Consider the following 25,642-nt stretch of genomic DNA (forward strand, 5'->3'; position numbering starts at 1 on the left):
TGAACCTCAAGCAAAGACTGCTTAGCTGTCTTTTCAGATGTCCTATGGGAAGGGATAATTTCCTTGGAACTAATCACAAAGAAAAAGATATAATCGGCATCAAGGACCTGAATAAGGCTGATTATTCTCTCCTAATCTTAAAAAAAAGTTTCAACTCTCTAATTCAATGTATACTTATGCAGGACAAAGATGTTTATAGCATTTATAGGATTTGATTATTTATCCTCCTGAAATGTTTATTTTTCTTTCTACTTTTTCCTTTTTCTTCAGCTTTGCTAGTTGATATTACATATCCACGCATGCACACTTTTCCCATCAAAACTGTGCTTCTTAGAGAAGCCTTGCTGTTGCTTTTGCTAACAACACTTCAGTTCTAATTATTTATTTAAGAATTTATTAAATATTTTTGAAAAATCAAAACTCAGATTTGAAACCCAGCTTTGTCACAGACTGATTCTAAGACACTGGAGATAGTTGTTTCATCTATCTTCGTTTTCCAAGTGTACAAATTGGGAATGAAAGCATTTCCTCTCTTTATCTCACAAGAAGATATAAGGAGAAAATGAAAATGAAATGATGTTTTGGAAAGCACTTTGTAAATTACAATACCATGTGAGATCACAATGATAAGGAATTAATAGTTCACATACTGACACATCTAACTTGGCATGCACTGCAGGCTTCCAGATGGAAGGTAAACATTTTAAAATAACAAGAAATAAAACTTCATCATTACTTCGAACAGTTCATTCCAACATCAACCATCAGTCTAATTTTCAGTTGGTAAAATTAAGATGTTCTAAAGTTCCTTTTTAAGTGAAGCTGTATATTTTTGCTTCTGTTCAACAGAGGGACTGCTTCTCTAACAGTTTCTTTTCTTTGGGCTACAGAGTCTCAGCTTCATTGTTCAGATGATAGTTTCACATTTAGAGAAAAATAGGTAAGAAACGAGTAACTGGAAATATAACTATACTTCCGTATTTGGAAATCTTCTACAACTTTCTAAAAACATCAAAAATGAGAAAAGTAGAAAGTCATGACTATGAATCTCAAATAATTAGTACATTTCTTTTAAAAACATTTTAGACCCAGGGATGCCTGGGGGCTCAGTCGGTTGAGCATCAAAGTCTTGGTTTCAGCTCCGGTCTTGGTCTCCTGGTGGTGGGATTGAGTCTCTCCTCAGGCTCTACGCTCAAACAGGAATCTGCTTCAGACTCTCTCTTCCTCTCCCTCCCTCCATTTGTGCACACATGCGCACCCTCCTTCACTCAAATAAATAAATAAAATCTCCTAAAAAAACTAAAATAAAATTTAAAAATAAAAACATTTTAGACCTTATGTTAACATTTGTAGGAGAAAAGACATGTGGTACACTTGTCTAAGAAAATGTCTTAGAACAGTTTTAAATTTTATAAAAAAGAATATATAATTGCTTCCCCAGTCTTATTTCCTGCCATCACGCACTATCTATAAAGGTCTTTTTTAGTCTCTTTCCAGCAGTACAGGATTCTTTCCACCCTGCAGTCCTTATACCTATTGCTTGGCATACACTTTCCAGAATAACTCCTCCATATCCTTGAGATACTACATTAAATCTTTTGTTGGATGACATAAATTAGGGCCCCTTTCTTTAATCTATCATATCACTTTACACTTTTTCTTCTTAGTTTTTAGTATAATTGTATCAGCTTTTAGATTTTATGTGACTACTTTTAATGATCGGTCTCCATAGCCTTATCCATGAAGGCAGATAGCGTGTAGTTCACTACATGTCTCAGCATGTAGCACAGTGCCTGACATATAGGAAGTGTGCAATGGGCATTTGAAAGTGTTGATAAAAACAATAATCTCTCTTTTTAAAAGTTCCCAGGCATTTATTTGGAAAATCACATATTTTTTTCCAACATTTAAAAAACATATCATGCTGCAAACAAGTTGATTTTACCTTTGGCTAGACTTTCTATTCAGTGATAGATCATGAAGTGTTGTCATTTAGATTTATCAGATCAGGTTATGCTATAGCATTCCAGTTTTAAAGCCAACAAATATTCTTAAGCCTTAAATTATTTACTTCATTGGATTCCATAGCATATATTTTTTTAAAGATGGTTATCAAAATTACATTCAATCCTGATATAACATGTGGTCAGTCCACTGGATTAAATCAGTTCAAGCTGTCGAGAACTGTGAACGGTCTAACATTTTTTCCTATTTACAAGCTAAGACATAGCCTGTTCTAGTTTTGTGAATGCTGGCAGAAGACATGAGATTCCTGGGTCAGAGACAAAGGTGCTTCTTACTGGTGGTGCAGCAAACATTGTGAGCTTCACACTAGCATCAGTTTCCCTTGCCCTCTCAGCCTTGTGGGAGCAATGCAGAGCAGCCTGGGTCAATGCTGGAGACAGTAAGCAAACCCGAACTCTGTTTGGAGGGAGACACTATTTCTGTTTTCAAAGTCTGTATATTACAGAAATATCCTTACAAATACATCCCAGAGCAAAAGCTGTCAGTGCCTCTGTTCACAAGACACTCAGAAATATTAAAGGAGCTTCTCATAATAATGCATATCTTGCAATTTACACTTTGAAATAATCATTGTGTTGAGTATTACACCAATTAAAAAGTGTACTGGCTTGTCCAAACTCTTGTCGCTAATAAAAAAAAAAAAAACAACATAACAATATGCAATCTTAAAAATGTTGTATGTTAGCTGTCCTTTCGGATTGCATTTCTAGAGTCAATCATATGGCACATTTGTCAAGTGTTCTGTTGGATGTGTAAGAGTTACATATGCTCTAATCATAGAATTACAGTATTATAGATGCTTAAGCTGGCAGCAGTGATCAAGATGATTTAGAGGTGTACATCATGTATAACATCAAAAATCGTTTATATCTCTTTTCCTTTCCTACCGTGTGCTATCGGCCTCAGAAGAAAGCTGATGCTATTCCTGTTTCAGCCCAATTTTGCTCTAAATTTCAGAAACTTGAGGTGATTGTATGTATGACTGAGGTCAGTAAATGCAATCCAGGTTTCCCAAATCTAGTACAGAACTGCTTTAAACAAGAGTGGGGAGGATCATGTCAGTGGGGACAGCACAGTGCTCATGCCATGGAAATCTAAATAAGAAATCAAAAGATAAGGGGTTGAAATTGAAGATGAAGACTCTGCCACAAATTTCATTCATGAAATGAAAAGGCAGCTTGCTTTCATATTCATATGGAATTACTAACTTAAATCAATTTCTTCCATTTATATTTTGGTTGTGGATGAACTTTCTCTGTGGAGATTTTTTTTTTTAATTTTATAAAAATTTTTATTTATTTATGATAGTCACAGAGAGAGCGAGAGGCAGAGACACAGGCAGAGGGAGAAGCAGGCTCCATGCACCGGGAGCCCGACGTGGGATTCGATCCCGGGTCTCCAGGATCGCGCCCTGGGCCAAAGGCAGGCGCCAAACCGCTGCGCCACCCAGGGATCCCTCTCTGTGGAGATTTTTATGTACATAGTTTCTACATGGTAATTTCAGGTGCAGATATAATAAAAAATTGACTATGCCAGTCTTCTATTTGCTATAGCCCCTTTTCTTATTCATAAGACCAAATAGCCACCATAATTAAATTTTAAGGTTATGAAAGAAATATATAAAATTACTTGTAAGATAATTCAATTCAGCATATTTATTCCATCAAGGAACAGATGGACACAGAAGATTTGAATAATTTCCCCAAGGTGATGAAATAAGTGAGATCAAGAGATTATATATATAATATATATATATATATATATAATATATATATATATATAGTCTTCCTATACGGGTCAATTATTTCATTCATTATCTAAGCTTTTCTTTGTAATTTAATCATTAATACTCTATCAAGAAAACTGAGATATCTTTCTTTTCTTTTTCTTTTTTTTCTCTTTAGGCCCTTACCTTGCACAGAATATATGATAGCTATTATGATCAATCTCCTAAGTGAGGACTATGTGTTTGGACCAGAGCAAAATATAGACAAATAGCATCATGCATGGCATCAAAAGGATAATGGGTCCCAAGTAAGAGCAGGGGGCCGCTCAAAGTGTTGACTGAGAAAAATTCTTTGGAACAGAGATGCCTTGATGGCCTGGTATGGTAGGCTTTTGGCCAAAGATGAAGAAACAGCAAAAATGCCTCTAGATTAAATTGTGAAAGCTGAGGCTATAGGGAGGACAGAGAGAATGGAGGAAGAATGTCCAAAACTCTTGGGAATACCATGACCACTCAAAGATGCCTAGGAATCCAGGGCAGGGCAAGTGGCATTTATGTGTAGAAAGTAAATGTCTTTTCCCAGATGTCAATAAAACTCATGAGATGGGATGCCTGAAGAAAATTGGACACAGGTACATAATCCTGATGCAAGCAAGGCAGGCTTGAGTATAAATGGAAAGGACTTTGGATCAGGCAGTGCTGGGTGCCTAATGTGGGTCACCTTTTGCAGCCTCATAAGATTCCTGGGTGGTGGGCAAGATGATCTTCATTTTACAGATGAGAAAACTGAGTCTCAGAGAGGTGACTTCCCACTGCTAGGAAGCAGCAGGGGCCAGAGCTTGAGCCAACCTTGCCTGGTGGGCTTGTTTCTTTTCCAGAAGGTGCTTAGCTACAGCCAGGTACCTGATTTTAGGAAGGCCAGTGGATAGAAAGAAGCTAGAAACAGAAGTGAAATTGTGAGGGAGTTTGCCACAGGCCTGGGCTGATAGAGAATGAGGGAGTGGTTTCCTGATGCAGCTAGAAAAATGGGCACAGATATAAGATGTGATGAGATGTTCCACCTCAGCCTGAGTATGGATGGCTGGATCTCCTAGTCATCAAGGAAGAAGGAAGGGAAGTGATCTTCCATTTCTTCTCAGAACCAGTGAAGCAGTCACTGGTTTAGTAGATGAGAAGAGGAAGAAGTGAGGAGTGAGGAGAAGGTACTTTTTCTTCAATGCCCAGAAGCAGGCAGCCACAGCTCAGCACCATGCCTAGCAGCCAAGGTGGTGATCTCCCACCACCCTGGGATCACATTTTTTTTCTAATATTTATTTTAGAGAGAAAGAGCACATGTGTGTGCAAGTAAGAGGAGGGACAGAGGGAGAGACTCCTCACAAGCTCCCTGTTTAGTCTGATGCTGGGCTCCATCTCACAACCCATGAGATCATGACCTGAGCCAAAACTAATGAGCAGATGCTCAACCAAATGAGCCATCCAGGTGCTCCAGGGATCCTATCTTTTTAAAAAGCAATGGTCTTAGATCAGATTTCCCCAGGAATATACTCTGAGGCTTTTTTGGGAATGTTCTCAGGAGCAGTACCTGTGACAGTGTGAAGGAAATAGTAGTGGGGAGATGGAAAGGATGAATGGTGATGTGATTGGAACAGAGACACCGTGGAGCTTGGAGGGTAGGTAGATACAGGCTCTCCACCAGGAGCAGGGGTCAATTTCTATTCCTTTAAATAACTTCTTTAACCTTTTATGTGTTTATTTAACAGTTATTTATAATTTCTATTCCTTTAAATAACTTCTTTAACCTTTTATGTGTTTATTTAACAAATAGTTATTTATAACAAATAGTTATAAGTTATTTATAACTTACATACACTGTTATAGTAACTACAGCCTGTACCACTAATTAGCTTTGGATTAGCATTATGTTATATACGTTTTTGTTTATAAATGAATTTTTCTATCCATTGTAAATAATTGTGAAACACCTACTAGGGAATATACAGTATTCAAGGTCCTGTGTATAAAAAAGTGAACCAATTAACCAAAAAACAACCTACTATCAAGAAGCATAATTGCAGTGAGGAGAATCAAACAGTAAACACACGAAAGTGCTAATATCTTAGAGCAAAATTATAGGGAAAAATTAGGCTGGAAAGGTTACTTTGGATGGAATGGTCCTGCAAGGCCTCTCTACGAAAGCATATCTTACTAACAAAACTATAAACTGGAAAAGGAACCAGCCATGGGAAGGGCCAGAAAGAACAGACCAGAGAGAGATGCTGAAACTCAAAGGCCAGAGTCACTAGAGTTGATTTTGTCACTGTCACAGCAGTTACTTCAGGCTGCCTGAGCTCATCTGGAGACAATAGAAGGGGATTAAAGCTGGCATTGCCACAGTCTAGAGGTTGTTAGTGGAGGACGGGTTGGCAAACAAGAAGACTGAGGATCAGTCAAAAGTGAAAAATAAAACCAGCAATGTGTGGGAAGCCAAGAGAGAGGAGAGATTCCTCACATCATGTGCCTTCAATAATCAACAATTTCTAATGCAGAACTTCACTTAATTGCCGAACATGAGAAGAAAATAAATACAATAATCAAAAAACAAAGTACAGATTTATTGTTACTGTAGAATAAAGGAAAAGCAATAAAACAATTTATAAATACAAGTGACTTCAAGTTAATAAGTTGAAAACCTGTATCCATATGTTTAAAAGAAAATATTTTATACCTACTGCTTTCAGGACCATAAATAGTACATAGTTCAAAAGCAAAGTGATAAAAGAACAAGGGTTTAATATAAAGTAAATTAAAATCGGTGGCATTTTATCAGGCTAGAAAAGTCAGATTTCTCTATCTTGCTCTTCACCAGAACTAGTGTATGATGAGGATGAATGAATTTGACGCTTGAACTCCACACTATGGTGCTCTACCGTTGTGATGTTCATTAGCGCCCAGTGGCATATTAACACAAACCTGTGATATGATCTTCTAGATTCTTTTAACAAAGATAAAAGGTCATCTAGTTCACTTGGAGATTGGAAGTAGGGAAGACAAAGGTATCTTTTTAGGGCATTACTTCAATGAGGGCATATTATGCTATAAAACTTCAGAGCAAACTCCTGCTTGTGAACTGAGAAGCTGGTTAACAGTGTTTGGGGACAGGGGGCTATAGGGAAAGGTGGTGATGCAAAATCTATAATAAAAGAAAGAATTATGTGATGAAGGCTAGTCGCATACCTCTTCTTGTCTCAGAATCGTCATCTACAAAATGGGAATATTACTATAACCACCATGTTGTAAGATTGAAAGATTCCATTTATAAAATATACTTACAAGCATGTCTGCAATACTGCAGCTGTAACATAGTTATTACTGGTGTTTTGTTTTTATAATTTTATTTTATTTTTTTATTTTTTTTTGTTATTATAATTTTAAATAGTTTAACAATTATACCTGAAGACTGAGTACTGAATTTCAAACAAGCTTGGAGCTAATTAAGGTACTAACAAATTGTTTAATCAAGCCTGAGGGAAACTATATCAACTCAAAATATAATCACAGAATTTCTTGGAAACCAAAGTGATAGGTGATGATTCACTAATGCAGCATCTGGTGTAATGGACCCAACACTTAACATGGCAGCCTAACATATAAGTGCTCACTAGATGCTGATGATAGAAAAAGAAGATCCAGGTGTAGGAGGACTAGAGAGCAGAGGGGGAAAACAAGGAGACTAGAAGACAAAATCCCTGAAAACTTCTTCAAATAGTATCCAGTTTAAGAAAACATATAGGTAGATCCATATGCAAAACGTTTTATTTACATTTCAAAACTATTCATCTGAGGCTTCCTTTAAAGAACACATCCCCTCAGCATCTTTTAAATTATAAATTGCAAATTTTGTTTCACATGTAGCTTTTCTGGAGCATATCTAGTCAGTGAACTAACAATATAAGTATAGAGAATGCAGAAAATACAATTAAGTCTGAAGGTCATGTTTAAAATATTAATTTTCTGTGAAGGCTTTGAATTGTAACAAACAAAATATGCAAAACAGGAACTCAATGTAGCTCATTTATATTTCTTATATCATTGACTAATTAATCAAATCACTTTTATGTTTATTTTATTATTTAACCCTTGTTTATTATAATATATTCTCAAATTCTTTTCATATTTAAAAAAAGAAAATACCTTAGTGCTTAAATAAAAAATAAATGGTATGGGCGTATACTCAATAATTGTTATTTAAAATACTCTTGCTTCTAATTTATTTGAACTCCATAAACTGGGAACTTCACAACGTGGTTTTTATAACAGATAAACCTAATCTCTTCTGTGATATTTGACATTCTTATTTGACAATATCTTACCTTAGAATTATAAAAATCAAATAAATAAAATTAGTATCAATATTAAATCTTAATTATTCTGTATGGATTCTGAAAAACTTCCCAGTCTCGTTCTAGAATGAATGAAATGATCTGATGTTTAACAATTATGTGATCCTGAGAAAGTTGGGCTCCTTGAATCTCTGTTTCCTTATCTATAGACTTAGGTTAGTAAAACTGAATTTATTGGATCAAATAAAGTTTGGTCAGTAAATCTTCTAGTATACTATCCACCACGAAATAGGCATTCATTAAAGCTGAAGCAAAGAAGTAATTTGGCAGAGTGACAAGAACAAGAATTTTGAAATCAGAACCTTGGAAAGGACTTGGATTCCATTCTCTACCCTTGAGTTTCATTCCACAAGTTAACTGGCTTCACTGATTAATAAAAATAAAAATATCATGTTGCATGATGCATGCACATGAAGTTTCTGGTAAATGCAAAAATTGTCACATTGTCTTTATAATTATATTCCAACAATCTATTTTCATTAATAAACCTTTTACCTATACTCTGGTAGCAAATCATTCCTATATTCCATCCTTTATACAATACATTATATTTAAAATGAGTTTATTCTCAGGAACTAAATATTCATAATCACTACAAATTTATCAGCATCTCATGGTTGACAATCTCAAAACTATGGCAATAAAAGAGAACCTCTACTGAAATGTAGGATTGCAATCAGATGTCCATTATTATCTCTTACTGAACCTCAATTAGAGAGATTCATTGAGATAATAGAAACCGTAAGCAGTCAACAAAGATGAATTGATCAAGTAAATAAAAGAAAAGCATCCTGAATAATTAAGAGTCCATATGCACATAAGCTATATACAAAAAAAAAAAAAAATGTAATTATATCTATGGTAAAAAGATTCTGATTTTTTTAGCACTTTAAATATAAAAATCTTTAAAGATGAAAAATATTTAAAGAGTCATGCAATACTTTTGTTATCTCACAAATACATTATTAATTTTTTCATTGTAAGCAGATCAATTCATGTAGCACAGTAAGGAATAGTAAAATAAGTGACAATGGGATTTATTTACCCTCATTAGATCAAATAACCATTATAACTAAATGGTATAAATATTCTCCATTCTTCAGTGCTGCTATATTTAAACTATCAGTTTATTTTCAGAATCATCATTTTTTTCATAATTGTTTGTATATAAACTTTTTACTGAGCTATCAGGCAATATATTTTTTAAAATGTAGTACACTTAGCTTTCCTTTGGTAAAAACTATTTTTATTAAGCCATTTTTTAAAATTGTTTGGTTTCTATCTGCTACTCAGCAATCATATTCTCCTCCTTCTGGTAATCTGATTTTAAAAGAGCAACAAATTCCCTCTTTCTTTTCTGTTTTTCTTTTTTCTTTTCTTTTCTTTTTTTTCTTTTTTTTTTTTTTTTTTTTTTACTAATTGTATCTTCAGATTTTATTACTTTATTGTTAGAAAATGTGGAGAGAACTATTCCAAACATTTTACCAACCTAACCTCTTGTGTGAAAGTTTATCATCCTCCTTTGACAATGAAGAAAGAGGCTCCAAATCTCAGCCTTGTTTCACATATTTAGTTAAGGGCAGAAAAGGACTTCACATGACCTACCCTGCCTTAGCTCAGTACTCAAACTATGATTAAGAAGAAATGCTAAGGGTACCTGGGAGGCTCAGTCAGTTGGGCAATTGATCTCTGATTTCATCTCAAGTCCTGATCTTATGGTCATGAGACTGAGCCCTGTGTCAGTGTAGAATCTGCTTGAGATTTTCCCCTTCTCTGCCCCTTCTCCTGCTCTCTCTTTCTCTCTCTCTAATAAAATCTTAAAATTTTAAAAAAAGAACAAAATGCTACTCTACCAAAGCAATATTTTCCTTTTCACTTATTATTTTATAAATATTATAAATGCAGATTGGTATTTCTGAATATTTCTACAATTTGCTTCTTTCAATTTTTAAATCTATTCTTCAAGGCATAATTCCCAAGGTTGTATTTGTGAAGTCCACATTGAGCTCTCTACATATTCATTACATCATCTTTACACAGGGGCCATGCTAATCTTCTCTATCACTCCACTTTTAGTATATGTACTGCAGAAGGGAACACTTTACATATTCATTACTGTTTAAAATTTATGTAGTTTGCAGGGCAAAGTATACATTAGGAGTATGCATAAACAAGTCTAAGTTTAAAAGCTATAACCATCTTATTTGTTTTATATTTCTTTAAGATAGGTCATCTGATATTTAAGAAATCAAGTTTGCATGATTATAGTTGGACAATACTCTTAGACTAAATTATTTTGATTTTTGTTGTTAGGGAATTTGACACTAGACTGCAGTATGTGGCTAAATAAACTGAGGCCAGAATGGTTCGAGCCACTACCAATCTAACCAAAGCTATATTCATCTTGTGAATTCCCTAACAGTGTTCACAATTTTTTAAAGATTTTTCTAAAGTCTCAAGCTTCACTCATGAAACTATCATGATAGGCACAGAAACTTTTTAACCAATTTATAGAGAAAATGTATGTGCTCTTGTATCTTCTCTTCTTTCTTATTTAAAATACATTTCTGCTTTTTAAATGCAATCTGCATATCACTTATATCAGAATCTCAATGAGTCCTTGTTTAAAAATATAGATTACTTTATCCCCAGCCCAGGGAGAAAGTACTTCACAGTTAAAATCTCCTAGAGATGGCTTTTAATATATAACAAATTTTAAGACCCACTCCATATATTTTTGCCTTTTTACTTCTCTTAGGGAAAAACAAAACAAACAAAAAACCTCTCCTTCATTTCCACAAAGGAAATAGTTTTCTTAACCATATTATCTCAGATTTCCTTTAGTCATTCTTTTTCTAAAATGTCCTCCTTCATCTCCAGAATGCTAAAAAGGCCTAATTTATTGGCTTATGCAATGTTCGAGCCTTTTCTATAATGACATTATCTGATCTAGAAGCAAAAGTTTAAAATTAGCCCAAAGATTCAGTTATCAAAGTGAGAGATTAGGAAGTTTGTTAGCACTTCCTCCTCCACTATCTTTGTTTATTGGCCTAAAATGCCTACATGATGTCTAATGTACAACAGCCATCACAAAGGAAGGCACAGAAAAAAAAAAAAAAAAAAAAGGAACGCACAGAATGAGAGACGAAGAGGCCTGGTTCCTGAAGCCATAGATGATCAATCATTCCAACTCCAGCCTGCTTAATCTTGACATCTATTATGAAAGGCAAACACATCCTTATTTATTTAAGGCACTGGCTTTTGAGTTTTCTACTACTTGTAGTCATAGTCAACTGCCAGTTAAGAAAATGTGTAGATCTAACCAGGGACAATTTCTACTTTATTTTTTAATTGTTTTGATCACAATGTTGTTCAGGCATTTTCATTGCATTATTGTTCCTCTATTTTCTCAGATATTCTGTTGATATCAAGGTTAACACCTGGAAATTCTAGCTTTGGGTACAAATGGATTCTGGATATCAATGGAAGTCATCAAGATCTGGCATTTTGTTGTTTCTATACCTCTGTTCTGGTTTTTAATATGGTATTTTCATTTTTAGGCTGACTCTATCAACATGATAGCTCCCATAACATAATTTCTCAGGATGTGATCCCAGGTTTATAAATCTAAGTGGAGTGGAAAGAGCTCAACAAATCAGTCAGTTCATCCAAAATCTGGAAATGATGTTGACTGCATATTTTGATGATTAGACTGAGTTATGTGTGCCCCATCTGGAACTAAGGATTAGGTCAATTTCTTCCAAATGCATGGACATGGAGACATGGTGAGGTGGTTATCTAAGAAGATAAAGGAATGCTGGGTAGGCAAAATTAAAAACAAAACAAAATGCAACACTTTCTACTCTATTACTGCCTTGGTTTTAACTTTATATATTTTCTTGGAGTGCTACAATATGTATTTTTTCTTAAATCCTCTGTTTCCAATACTTCAGTTGCATTCTCAAACCAACTATTTCTTCCCGTATCTAAATCCCTTTAATATCTTGCATTTTGAACTATGCTTGCATAGGGAAAACTTAGTAGAACTTTTTACTACTGCCTAAGTCAGAGTTTGGAATTTGAGTCCATTCAGTAATTTGCCTATTAGGGGGGAAAAAAAAAGCCCTCTTCAGAAGATGAAAAAAGAACCCAGAGAGTCTATAACATATTGTTCTTATTGTCCACTCTCCAACTAAAGATTAATCAGACAGGCAAATAGAAGAAGATAACCAAACTCAAGCAGTAAGTAAATAAGGACTTTACATAGGATATTATAAATAAGAACAAACATCCAAAGGAAAATAAGGAATGACAAGAGAAATAATTTCAAATAAATCATATATATGTAAATATATATAATCATAAACATATATATGTAAAATAAAAACTCCAAATAAAAAAACTAGAGCTGAAAAGTCAACAAATAAAATTACATAATTAACCATCACTGAATGGACGCAACATCAGATCAATAATGCCTAAGGAAGTGTCAGTAAACTTGAATATAATTAAATAGAAATTATGCTCTTTGAAAAATAAAGAGAAAAGGCATCAAAGAAAAATTAACAGGGTGCTAGAGACCCATGAAAAAAATATCAATGTTAAAATATGTGTACTTTTAATACCAAGGGATAGAAGAGAGGAAATAGGAATAGAAAAAATATTTATTGGCCCCAAATATGGAAGACAATATCAACTTATGATTCCATGAAACTAAACAAACTGAAACTTGATAAATGCAAAGTAAATTATAATGGTACCTAGGCACATTATAGTCAAGTTGTGAAATTAAAAGATAAAGAGAAAATGTTCAAAGCAGGCAAGAGGGGCAGGAGGAGTGACACACTACATATATTAAACAATAATGGGATTGACCACTTCATTCTCATTAGAAAGAACATGAAAAAAAGAAAAAGAGGCCAAGAAATAATAGAATGGCCTCTTCATATTATGAAAGGAAATGAAAATAAAATTGTGAGCACAGAACTATATATCCAGTAAAAATAATATTTATGGATGATGAAGTAGAGACATTCAGAAACACAAAATAGGAAATTAATTGCCAGCTTATTTACTATATAAAAATATGCTAAAAGGGTTTCCTTAGGATGAAAATAAACACATAAGTAATTTATATAGTACACAAAATATGATATATATAATATTTCATACATATTATATATACAAATATAAATTTATATAACTTAAATTGTATATAACATACAAGTATATACTATATATTTTAGATCGCAGAAAACACAAGTTAGAAAATATTTCAAGCTAAATGATAATTAAAATATAAGATTTTAAAATGTGGGACTCCTCGGTGGCTCAGCAGTTGAGCGTCTGCCTTTGCTCAGGGCGTGATCCCAGATCCAGATCGAGTCCCACATAGGGCTTCCTGCATGGAGCCTGCTTCTCCCTCTGCCTGTGTCTCTCATGAATAAATAAATAAAATCTTAAAAAAATAAATATAGGCATAAAAGCATTTATTAAAATTTTAGTACTTGAAAGCAATAAATGATAATATATAAAAGATACTACAGTATGACCAAGTAAAGTTATTCCAAGAATGAAAAGCTAGTGTAAACCTTACTAAACAGCATATTCTACTACATTATCAGAATAGCATTATCATCTTAATGGATGAAGAAAAAACTGGACAATTTTTAGCTCTCATTAATGATAAAATTCTCTGAATACTGGAAGATAACTTCCTCAATCTGTTAAGGGATACCTTCGTCACAACAATAAGTCATGCCAATTTGCTTTATCCAGGAAACAAAGGTTGGTGCATATTATACAAATCAACTTACAGTGAAAGATTAAAAGAGAAAATTCATAAGACAATCTCAATAACTGCTGAAAAAATAACACATTTGATATAGAAGAATCATCAATGATAACATTTTCAGAACATTTAAAATAAAATTTATGTGCTAACAGGTATTCAGAATACCTACAGTAAATATCATATTTAAGAGTCGACCCTTAAAGCTACCTTTTGAGATTTGTTAAGAAGAGAAACATTCCTATTATCATAGTTTTCATTCAACATTGTACTGGAGTTTCTAAAAGGTGCAATAAGTCAAGGAAAAGAAATATAAGCAGAATTGGAAAGAAAGAGCCATGCCAGTATTCACTGGCGTTAAGATCAAATTATGAAGTTTCAATAGTGTCAGGTGAAAATACATGTAACTCAGACAGTTATGTGAAATATTGCTTAAATCAACACTCACAGATAGCTTTCTTAAACTTATGAATAGATTTTTGAGGCAGAAAGCCTCAGTTCCATTTCTAGCTTTGTTTCTAGAGTTTCCTGATATGCTAACAGAAATACAAGCATCCCAAGGGGGTGGTGGGGATTAAAATTATACGTAAATACACACAAATACACACACAGCTGTACTTTATGTTACATCTGGAATGTAACTTAGACTATAGGAGTAGGCTCAACTTCTTGGCCCATGTTTTATTTTAAAAGATATTGGGTACAATTAGAAATTATATTAATGAAGATCATTGTTCTCTCATTCTCAGGTTCACTAACAAAAATGACAAAAGCATGACTAGAAGGTGAATTTTTATTTTGTTTTTTAATTTTTTAAATTATCACTATTTACCAACATACACTCATACCAATCCCTCCATTTTTATTTCAACATTCTGGTGGAATTGAATAAATGACCACCAAATGATCATGTATTTAAAAAAAATTTAAATCTGAAATACTGTATCTGGACTCTTTATAAAATATATTATGATGATTGTTCAAGATGATTACAGTTTTTATATTGTTTAAATGGAGTTGCTGTTTATCAGAATATTACAGTGAATTGTTATGTTATCAATAAAACCACTTCCGGGGTAATTTATTTTAAGATTTATGTATTTATTTTTAGAGAGAGAAAGAACATGAGCTGGGGATGGGGCAGAGAGAGAATCTTTCATGCCAACTCCTTGCTGAGCTAGAAGTCCAAGGAATGACCGAGCTGAAACCAAGAGTTGAACACTTAACCAATTGAGCCATGTAATTTTTGATTATAGTTTAAGTTAGTTTTAGGTTCAGTTATTAGTAGGACATTTCTTTGTGTATGTGTGACATGGTTTACAACAGAAAAAATAATTTTTTTAAAAAAGAAAAATGACAAAATCAGGGTATTGTATCTCATATCCCAAACGATTGATTTCTGGCATGATATGATATTTCAGGTCAATTATAAATATCTCTTTATTTCTGTTAGACAAGGCTATTGTTTTTCCTTCATTAAGTGGGACCTCTAAAAGCAGATTTATGCAGAATATCTTGCACCCTTTGCTTGGGGAGCTTTAATTTAACGTATTTGAGATATTTGACATGGTAAAACTCTCAAGGACTTGCTTATACATGGTAAATTTATTATTTCTCTTTAATTAAATTCACATAAGCTCTTAGGCAATTAAACTTGCAAGAGAAATTTTTAAGTGATGAGAAAGATTACAGGGAGGGATGTATAAAAGTGAAATTTTCCAATACTGGTTACATACTATTGTACATGAGACAGACAGTGGGGAAGATAAATGCTTCTTCATAAGAGATGCGATAGTTATTACTAATTAAGAAAATGCATTTGAAGCAATTACTAAAGAACAACAGCATTAACTCTATCCATATTTGAATTTTCCCTTTCTGCCAAATTGAAGTGCCGACCTCCACTCCATAATTGACTGCACTAAATTTGATCCTCTCCACTTTTTTATATTAATAGGACTTCATGCTAAGTTTTTAAAGCCTAAATGACTTACAATTCTGAATTCCAGAGATAAGCGCTTTTATTTTGATATTTTAATTTTTCTCGTCATGTATGTATTTACATAGCTATAGCAATGCAATTTGTTTGCAAGATTGAAATTCAGGATATCATTTAAAAAAAAAAAAAGGATTTTATTTATTTATTCATGAGAGACAGAGACAGGCAGAGGTATAGGCACGGGAAGAAGCAGGCTCAGGCAAGGAGCCCGATGAGGGACTCAATCCCGGGACCTGAGCCAAAGGCAGATGCTCAACCACTGAGCCAGCCAGGCACCCCAAAATTCAGGATATCTTCTATATAATAATTTAGAGAATAGAGAGCATATAACATTATGTGCACTTCCAATTTGATGGTTTTATAATGTAGTTTTATCATTCTTATATATAGATGTTTATTAAAAATTGCTTTATATTATGAACAGAACTACAGATTTATAGCAGTGGGTATCTATTAGGGTTTTTTGTTTTTTTGTTTTTTTTCCTTTTTTCTTTCCTTTTTTTTTAATATTTTTTATTTTTTCCACGTTGTTATTTACATTCCAGTTAGTTAACGCAGTGTATTATTAGTTTCAAATGTACAATACAGTGATTCGACACTTTCGTACAACACCCATTGCTCATCACAAGTACACTCCTTAACCTAGGCACCTGTTCTCCCATCCCCCCACCCTCCCTGGCATATTTACTGTCTACAAAATTAAGTTGCAATCCTATGCAGACACCTGTTGCAGTCTAGATTGGAAAAAGCAGAGAAGCAGGTGTTGTGGTGAACATGAAAGTTGTTGCAGTTGGAGCCCAGTGGGGAAACACCAATCCTAACTCTGCTATGACTGTCAGTAGCATGCAGTATTTTTCATTAATGAGAAAGCAGAATGAAATATCCATCATATGGAAATGATAGCCTTCAAAAAGTTCTCTTTAATCACATGCAAATTTTAGTCTTAATAAATTAACCTTTTTTTCCCTTATTTACTAGTTTTTAATAGCAGTATTTCACAATTTTAGGAAGTGTGTTTTTATCAGGCACCTTTGTGCAAAATATTGACCCTCAGAAATCTCAATGGTTAATTATATTGAATTAATTTTTCATAATTCACCATATTTTTGTATCTATTACTACAGCACTAAAGGCATAAATAGTGTATAATCAGACAATTTTCCACATGATAACTTATCAAATTTTTTGGAGCATTAAATGGAATTGACTAAAATAATAGCACATCTATTCTATAGATACTAAAACATATAATTTCACATCTGAAATATAAATTATCATAAAATTTTTGAATTTATACTGGTATTATATAGATATAGACTTTGGAATAGTTTTATAATGGCCACATATAACAAAATAACTCATTTTTAATTCAAATATAATATACAAGGAAGATTAGATATGTCTTACAGACAAAAATAATATAACTTTGGAGACAATAAATCTAGCTTTTTTTCTTTTTTTTATGAAAAGCTTTGTGTAATTGTGTGTCATACTTGCACCAAGGCCATGCTAATCTTCTCTGTATCATTCCAATTTAGTTTTATGTACTGCCAAGCAAGTACCAAACCTGGTTTTTAATTCTGGCTTTACTTCTAGCTCTCTTTGTATGACTTTGGTAAAATCAGTCTCTTAGTCTCAGCTTCTCATACGTAAATGGGATGGGGGGAGAGAAGCACTTTTCCTTATTGAGTTTGAATATCATGATTCAATGAACCAATTTAATATAACATGTTAGCACTGGGGACAGGCACTCAAAAATGTTAATTCTTCTAACATATTTTTATTTTACTGACTGGATTTGAAAATCTATAATCTCTATGTTTTGAGTTATGGAGACTATTTTAGTTGTGGGAAATTGTTTAAAAAAAAAAAAAACAAGGGGATCCCTGGGTGGCGCAGCGGTTTGGCGCCTGCCTTTGGCCCAGGGCGCGATCCTGGAGACCCGGGATCGAATCCCACGTCAGGCTCCCGGTGCATGGAGCCTGCTTCTCCCTCTGCCTATGTCTCTGCCTCTCTCTCTCTGTGTGTGACTATCATAAATAAATAAAAATTAAAAAAAAAAAAACAAGTTGTACTTAAAATATCACTGAGACCTGATGAATCTAAAGGCTTTCTTAAGGTAGAAATGTTACAGTATAATCAGAAATATGACCACAATGATGAAAACTGCTTAAAGGAAACACACAAATGGCAGCTCCATTTTTTTAAGTTATTCCTGAAGAAAAATTACTATATAAAACATAATTTCAAAGTATAATCATTTTACTTCCTCAGATTAACCAAAGATGAATGACAGCCATATTACTTTTAATGTGCAAAGAGATGCCAAAAAGGACATTGAAAATCACTTTAGTCCATTAAGGGTAACATTAAATCCCAATGAAATTTAAGTTTTAATTTTATAATGCATCTCAATCTGAAACCTTCATTTCTAATTAGCAATTTATTCCTTTGAACTTCCTATCAGGTTGGCGTTGCCAATCTTAAGCCCTTTATTACAATTTGTCACTTACTCATTTTGGATGTCAAAATTCATACTACTAAGGGACAACCATGTTATTCTGCTACCTGGGTGTACCAAAAAAAAAAAAAAAAAAGTCACTGATCTCAATGACGAAGAAAGCTCTATGTCTTACTGACTGCTTAGCATATTCAACTCAATAGTATGTATTGGGAACTTCTTATGAAGATATCACTTTGGTTTTTCTTTGGTTATAAAATATGAATTAAGAAGCACTGCTAAGTGAGCAAAGACCTTAAGATACAGTGAGGGAGCTAAGGCAACATATATATAGATACATATTAGACAAAGTAGAAAGACATGATATCAATGAATCATTAGTAAAATATAGCTTTGTTTTATTTCTGGAGAACAGTGACATTTAGGGTACATCCAGGCAGCAGAATGCTATGGTTGTCTAATATACGTCTCATACAAGGATTTTCTTCCTCTTTTCACCATTTTTCAAGTGGCCTATGGGACTGCCATCTACATCTCTACTCCCGCTCTGTTTCCTATCCCAAGTTGCAGCAAACATTTCCAAACACATTTCTTATTAGCAAGGAATTGTAAAATTATGAGGTTATATAAACGTCAATAAAGTTATAGGTAACTTACAAAAATGCTCTTAATGAGGAGAGCAATCTTGAATACAAGAAAACGGGATTTTTTTTCAAGCTAACTAACGTATAAGTTTTGCAAAAATTATTGAGGAGTCTGGCTCCTGGTCAAAAAATCTATGTGTGATCTTTCAGGTCTGACCACAGGCAGTTACAAAGGTTTTGGTCTGGCAGACTTTGTGAGAGAAAGTTGCCTTTTGACACCAGACTCGGAGCGCAGCCAATGCACTGCCATCACTATAGAAAGTTATAGTTAAGAATCCAGGATCCCTTGGCCAGGATCCCTTGTATTACTAGCCCCAGCACCTCCTTTGGTTACCTTCCATCAAGAACCTACATCAGAAGCACCTGTGACAGGCACCTCTGCTGAGAATGCTTTATGGGGAGAAGAGTGGAGAAGGGACTCGAAGACACATTTTTCTACTCTGGACCCAGTATTTAGTACTTTGCTACACCTAGCCCTTACCCATCCTTCCCCTCCTCCACTGGAGTCCATGAAACTGCAGGGTTCTTTTGTTCAGCTTTTTTTGGGGGCGTGAGGCAATTACTTTCATTTTGGCTAGCAATCCACCATGTCTGTGCTGATCCATCTGACCCTTGACTGGTGCCATTTCACGGAGAAAAATGAAACAGTGGGAGATTTGGCACTTTCTCTAATTTAGCCTCTTGCTTATATTTTTACACTAAGTGACTAAAGGCTTGGATGTTACTTTCATTTTGGCTTGTTCCATCAATCAGTTACTGTTAACACCAGGCAGTCAGCAATCTCCAGCTCAAGTCAGGCCTTGAAGTTGTCTACCTTCTTTGAATTGACCCTTTCTTGTCTGTAAAACTGGGATATTGATACCTTTCTCATCATAAGTATAAGAGATGATATAAGAGGATGTCTTAAGATAAGACTTAACTCAATTACAACAATCTCAAAACCATAATTGTAACTGGAAACTGGAAGGATCTCCAAAGCAGTAAGTAACAGTGACTGAACACATGAATCATTTACACTTGGTTAAATTTTTATAAATATGAACAATAAATCTTGCATCCTCAAACTACATATGTTTTGTACTGGATGTCCACAGAGGACTTCAAAGTCATTATATTTATATATAAAATGTATTCTAATTCCAACAAGAAACCAACTCAGAAGATTCTTTCAATTTTACATAATACTAGGTACTATATAGTATTAATAGTACTACACAAGAGTCACTAGGACCGAAAATTTTAATTTGTTCCTGCTTTTTCCCTCATTTGTTGACAGAACATTGCTTCATATGCTCTTGTGAAAGAGGCCCCTCACTTGCTATCTATACCTGTTATATTAATAGGAATCTGACACAAAATGTCATCTTGTCTTTCCCCAACCTTTCTGTACCATATTTGCTCAGTAACAAACAAAGAAGCAAAACTTAAGCAAATGAATTCCTTATGGGCCAAATTAATATTACCTGATGCACCCAGGCAACTTTCAGTATTGATCTAAAGTCAAGAAAATTTCATTCCCCACTGTTATCTTTATACTAAGAGTTACTATGGCAATGGAGTTAGTTGGTTCTATGCTTCCCAGATATTATGTGTCCATTTCTACCTTCATAAAAATGTCCTTATAATTGGAGTTTCTGGTTATTGTTTAGAATTATTCTGTTCCTCCTAATTCTTCAAGGCAGAAGTCTGAACTTCTCTATACTTGACGTTATGTTATTTCACTTATTTAACAATATAAGTATTATTCAAAGTGCCACACAGCCCTCTCAGGCATACACAATCACCACAGTGTTTTCACTAGACAACTTCAATAATAAAAAAATAAGTATATATTAATTATTCATTTAAGAAGCATAGTTTCAAATTTGAACCGATGCCTGAATAAACTTGGTAATTAAAGCAAGAACTTTTTTTTCTATAATTTTGTTTATTTATTCATGAGAGACACAGAGAGACAGAGAGAGGCAGAGACATAGGTAGAAGGAGAAGCAGGCTTCCCACAGGAAGCTCGATGCAGGATCGAGTCCCGATCCCAGGGCCCCAGAATCACGACCTGAGCCAAAGGCAGATGCTCAACCACTGAGCCACCCATGTTTCCCTAAAGCAAATTGTATAAGAAATTTCAGCATATAATTTACACGGGAATTTAGGTATTTCCTTTAAGTCTTGGTTTATTCTTGAATTACTGTATCCTGATTTCTCATTTAAAGTTACCTCCAAAGAAAATTAAATAAATAAATAAAAATAATAAAGTTACCTCCAATTTAGAAGTTTTAGTTGGTTCATATAAGATTTATTTTAGTGTGTGACCAGGTCAGAACAACACTCTGATTACCATCCCACTGTACAAGAGTAACTTCTTTTTTTGTTGTTGTTTTTTAGAGGAAAGCAAATTCAATGAAACACAGATGCAGTAGTATATTTAGAGATCCATGGGTGTTGTTTCAAAGTCTTGAAAACTGCTATTATTTAAAAGCTAATGAGATTTTTTTTCTAAGTAAATTACGAGACAGACTATATCTTTCTGTTAATGTAATTGTACTCTTTTGGGTATTCTTCACCAGACTGTAATTTGTATATTCTACTCTATGGATTTGTGTTAAGGAAAACATATTTCATGGAATATTAAGAGTCTGAAATAGAAAGAACATTTTCTTGACAATTAATTTTGTGTTTTTCAGTTAGAAGGTGAATATTACATTTTCTTATGAAACATTCATTAGTGTTATATATACTTCTAATTTATTTCAAAGTTGATTTTTCAGTTCTTTGATTAATAAAATATTCACATTAATAGGATAAGATCTTATTAACAAATGAACAAGAATTAAAGTGAGGACAAAAGGAATGGGTAAATGTTTCTGTAAGGGGAAGAGAACTAGACCTTATTAAATTTTTACTATTTCTTGTGTTAGTTTAAAGACGTATATTTCATTTAATATAATTTTTCACAAATCTGTACGGTAAGTTGCTGGAATAGCTTTTATTTTCTTTAGAAATACAAAGACTGTGATTTAGAGAGATTTCATGCCTTGCCGACATTTAATTACCAAGGAACTGACAGAGCAATAACTTCAGTGTTTCATGGGTGCATCTCTCTCTTGGGCCAGGGATTATGTTGAAGTCTCTAAATGTCTTAATACAGCAGAGGCAATTAAGTTCCTTCCACCCACTTCACCAAAAAAAAAAAAAAAAAACTGTTTCTAAGACAGAATTTTATCACTAAATTGTAAAAATAATAGCTCCCTCTTTTATTCGGTTAAATTGCTAGAAATGAAAAGTACATTTTACCAACATAATCCTGCTGGAGTGTATAGGAACTGTAGATGCATGTAGCTTACAACATGGTTGAATATAACTTTAAAAGAGTTAAAGCACAATTCTAATAAAAATATAAAGTGAAGAGGAACCAAAGCTTTATTTATCTCATTAATGAGGGAACCAGCAAGATGGTAAAGATAGCTTGCAGTCCATTTGAAGAGCAGATGTTTATATAATTTGTGAAAGGCATACACATATAAATTTGAGATGTTTAACACAAAATTGGTTAATGATTATTTTGGAGTTATCTTTTCCATAGAATAGAAATCATTTGCATCTCTTTTGGACAACATATAATAAAACTTAACATGCATATTCACAGAGTCTGTGCCCTAATAAGTAGTTAATGGACAAATGTACATCCCTAGTGAATTGAATAATCCTTGGGTGGGAATATTACTCCATAGTTCAATGACATCTTGAAAAATATCTCATTATCACTTATCTTTGTAACATACAGTGTCCCAAGCAATTGACTCTAAAGCATTAGGCAGAAGATGACCCTCTAGTTGGTTTCTCCTACCCAAAATATGAAATAACATCATAACATATTGCAACCATGTTTAGCCCAGGTTCTGTCTAAAAATTAAATTGTCCTTGTTCACCTCATACACTGAAGATTGTCTTTATTTTTATGCCAATATTTCTTGCCATAAATTAAAGTAAATCTTACATCTATAAACTCTAGAATCATAAAAGACATCATAAAAGATGATGTTAACTCATACATATTTGTTGACTCTGTAAACATTTTTGATAAATTGCCAAAAGAGCACATTCAAGCTAAATCAATAGACTTACATATGCCACAGTAGAATAGAAATTAATAAGGGAGGAATTAATATCTGCCTTTGGGACAACAGCTAGTTAATTTTTAGACAAAAGTAAAATCACAATGGATTTTTGCCATTGGAAGAAGGTCTTACAAATCATAATAATGTTAATATAGATATATTTGAACATTGGTTATATAAATTTAAGAGCATTTACTAGAGTTATCTATCATAAATATAATTCATTTTAAGTAGGAAAAACAAAATTTTTAAGCAATTGCCAATTAATGTACTTCACTAACATAACTGATTTCACATACCTCTGCATCTAATTACTTGAGTGATCAAGAAAAAATTCATTTCAGTGTTCTTTTTTAGAAGTGTTTTTACATCTTTGTCTTAATTTAATAGTGTTTTTACTATTTACTTATTTTACTGTTAGGAAGAAAATATATGATACATTTCTAACCTCTGCCAAAATCCTGCTAATTGAACAGAAATAAAATAATTCATCTTTGAAGGAACAACAAAATTAGATTTTACAATTTCTTTTCTTTTTGATTAATCACTTCCAATAGTCTCCTTAACTTTCCCTCTCTAAAACATTGAGTACTCAGAAGGATAATGTTGATAGCATACATGAATACTGTTAGAAGACACAGATATCTATGATACTATTTTTTATTTTATATTATGTAATCTTATGTGTTCTTGCACAAAAGGAGAAAGATAAAGAAAATAAGAATCAACAGTTACTGTTAAAGCCATGTTGTCTTTCTATATTAAACAATCTCCACCTATTATGCCTTAAATTATACATGAAGATTTTGATTTTGAACCCTATGATTGTTGGTGGCTGTGAAGCAATTATACCTAGAATTTTCCCTCAGTTTTTTAAAAATGTGTAGCAATAGATAGCTCCTACAAACTGGGCGTTATATAAAGGTTAGGAAGAAGTTAGCTATAATTAGAGGGCAATGAAAAGTCTACTGTGAAATGAATAGTATGTACTTTAGGAGGTCTGTAAGACCAATTGGCATAAGTTATATATATTTTAAGTGGTGCTCACTATTCTCCTTTGATACAAAACTGAAAAGTTGCTTAAAACTTTGTAGATGTATTATTTGTTTACAGTTCTATCTGCAAATATCGACCAAGTTGCATGGAGAAAGATAAACTGTAAAGAAAACCAAATTATTATTGAAATTATGCAGCTAAAAATCAAGTTAAACATCATCTTGTGTATGGGTATAAGTATGCAGGTTTCCCTTATGCTGAGAAATAAGTTAATCTATTTTTTAAAAAATTGAAAATGTCAATGCTTAGCAAATACTAAGTATCCAACCATTTTTATCATTTTGTTATATGTTATAAACATAAATGTACACCTTTATAATCAAATGCAAAAACTTGGGTTTATTTAATTATTCAAACCTTTTATCAATACATTAATAATTTGAAGCCCTTTATTAATCTATTGTCTTTGCTTACTCTTGTACATAACAAGGGACTTGCACTCTATTAAATACACCATGCTATCTCAAGCCTCCTGTACTTTTTCCTAAGAAAAGCCTACCACTCCTCCATTTAGCTCTCGACTCCACTGCAAAACTAACATATTCTTAGACATCTTCTGTGACTCTGCAACTTAAATTTGACTTTTTCTATTCTTTATATATTTGCATATAAAAGAAACAAATATATATAGATAGCCACAAACTTACGATTTTTCAACTTTACCATGGTGTGAAAACTATACAAATTTGTAGACCGTGTACTTCGAATTTTAATTTTGATATATGTTCCTGGGCTAGCACTGTGTGGTACTAATACTCCCTGGCAATGCTGAGCAGCAGCAGTGGGCCAGAGCTCCCAATCAAGCATGGGATCATGAGGACAAATCCATATACTTAAAACTCATTCTGTACCCATACAGTCATTTTGTTTTTCACTTTCAGTGCCATATTCATTAAGTTACAGTGGAAGTTCACCACTTTATTTTCAAATAAGCTTTATGTTAGATGAATTTGCCTATCTGTAGTCTACTGTAAGTGTTCGGAGCACATTACAGTAGGCTGGGCTAAGTTAAGCTGCTCAGTAGGTTATATGTATTAAATCCATCTTCCACTTAAGGTATTTTCAACTTACAATGGGTTTATTGGGATGTAACCCCATCATTAGTTGAGGAAGATCTGTATTTATGAAGCTTTCATACTGCATTGTTAAATGTAATGCAGTTATGTTCTTTTTTGATTCCTTCAATCTGTGAGATTTTGAAGACTGGAATTGATGTCTCTTACAGGTATATCCTCAGCATTTAACTGAATGCCTGAAAAGTGTACCAGTTTAATCAATATTCGTTGAATATATAAAGACTAAACAATGATCAAATATGTGTTGCCCCTCATCTTTTTCTCCCCCCCTTATTGCATATGATAGGAGATTAAATTGAAACTGCAGTAAAAAAATCAATATGCTTAATGAGAAATGTTATTAAAGAAA

The 25,642-nt window shown here is 33.4% G+C and overlaps 1 protein-coding gene and 2 non-coding genes across 6 annotated transcripts in view; all 3 read right to left on the bottom strand.

The window, feature by feature from the left end:
• The window catches only part of FSTL5 (follistatin like 5), a 683,263-nt gene that overhangs the window by 182,382 nt on the left and 475,239 nt on the right, over nt 1-25,642 (bottom strand). The gene's annotated exons all lie outside the window — the stretch shown is intronic.
• Nucleotides 10,146-10,251, bottom strand: LOC140603250 (U6 spliceosomal RNA). The gene has a single exon (XR_012006266.1). It is a non-coding gene; the product is annotated as a U6 spliceosomal RNA (small nuclear RNA).
• On the bottom strand, nt 17,398-17,503 carry LOC140603314 (U6 spliceosomal RNA). The gene has a single exon (XR_012006311.1). It is a non-coding gene; the product is annotated as a U6 spliceosomal RNA (small nuclear RNA).

This window comes from Canis lupus, chromosome 13 (assembly GCF_048164855.1).
Source record: "Canis lupus baileyi chromosome 13, mCanLup2.hap1, whole genome shotgun sequence".
Classification (NCBI taxonomy): Eukaryota; Metazoa; Chordata; class Mammalia; order Carnivora; family Canidae; genus Canis; species Canis lupus.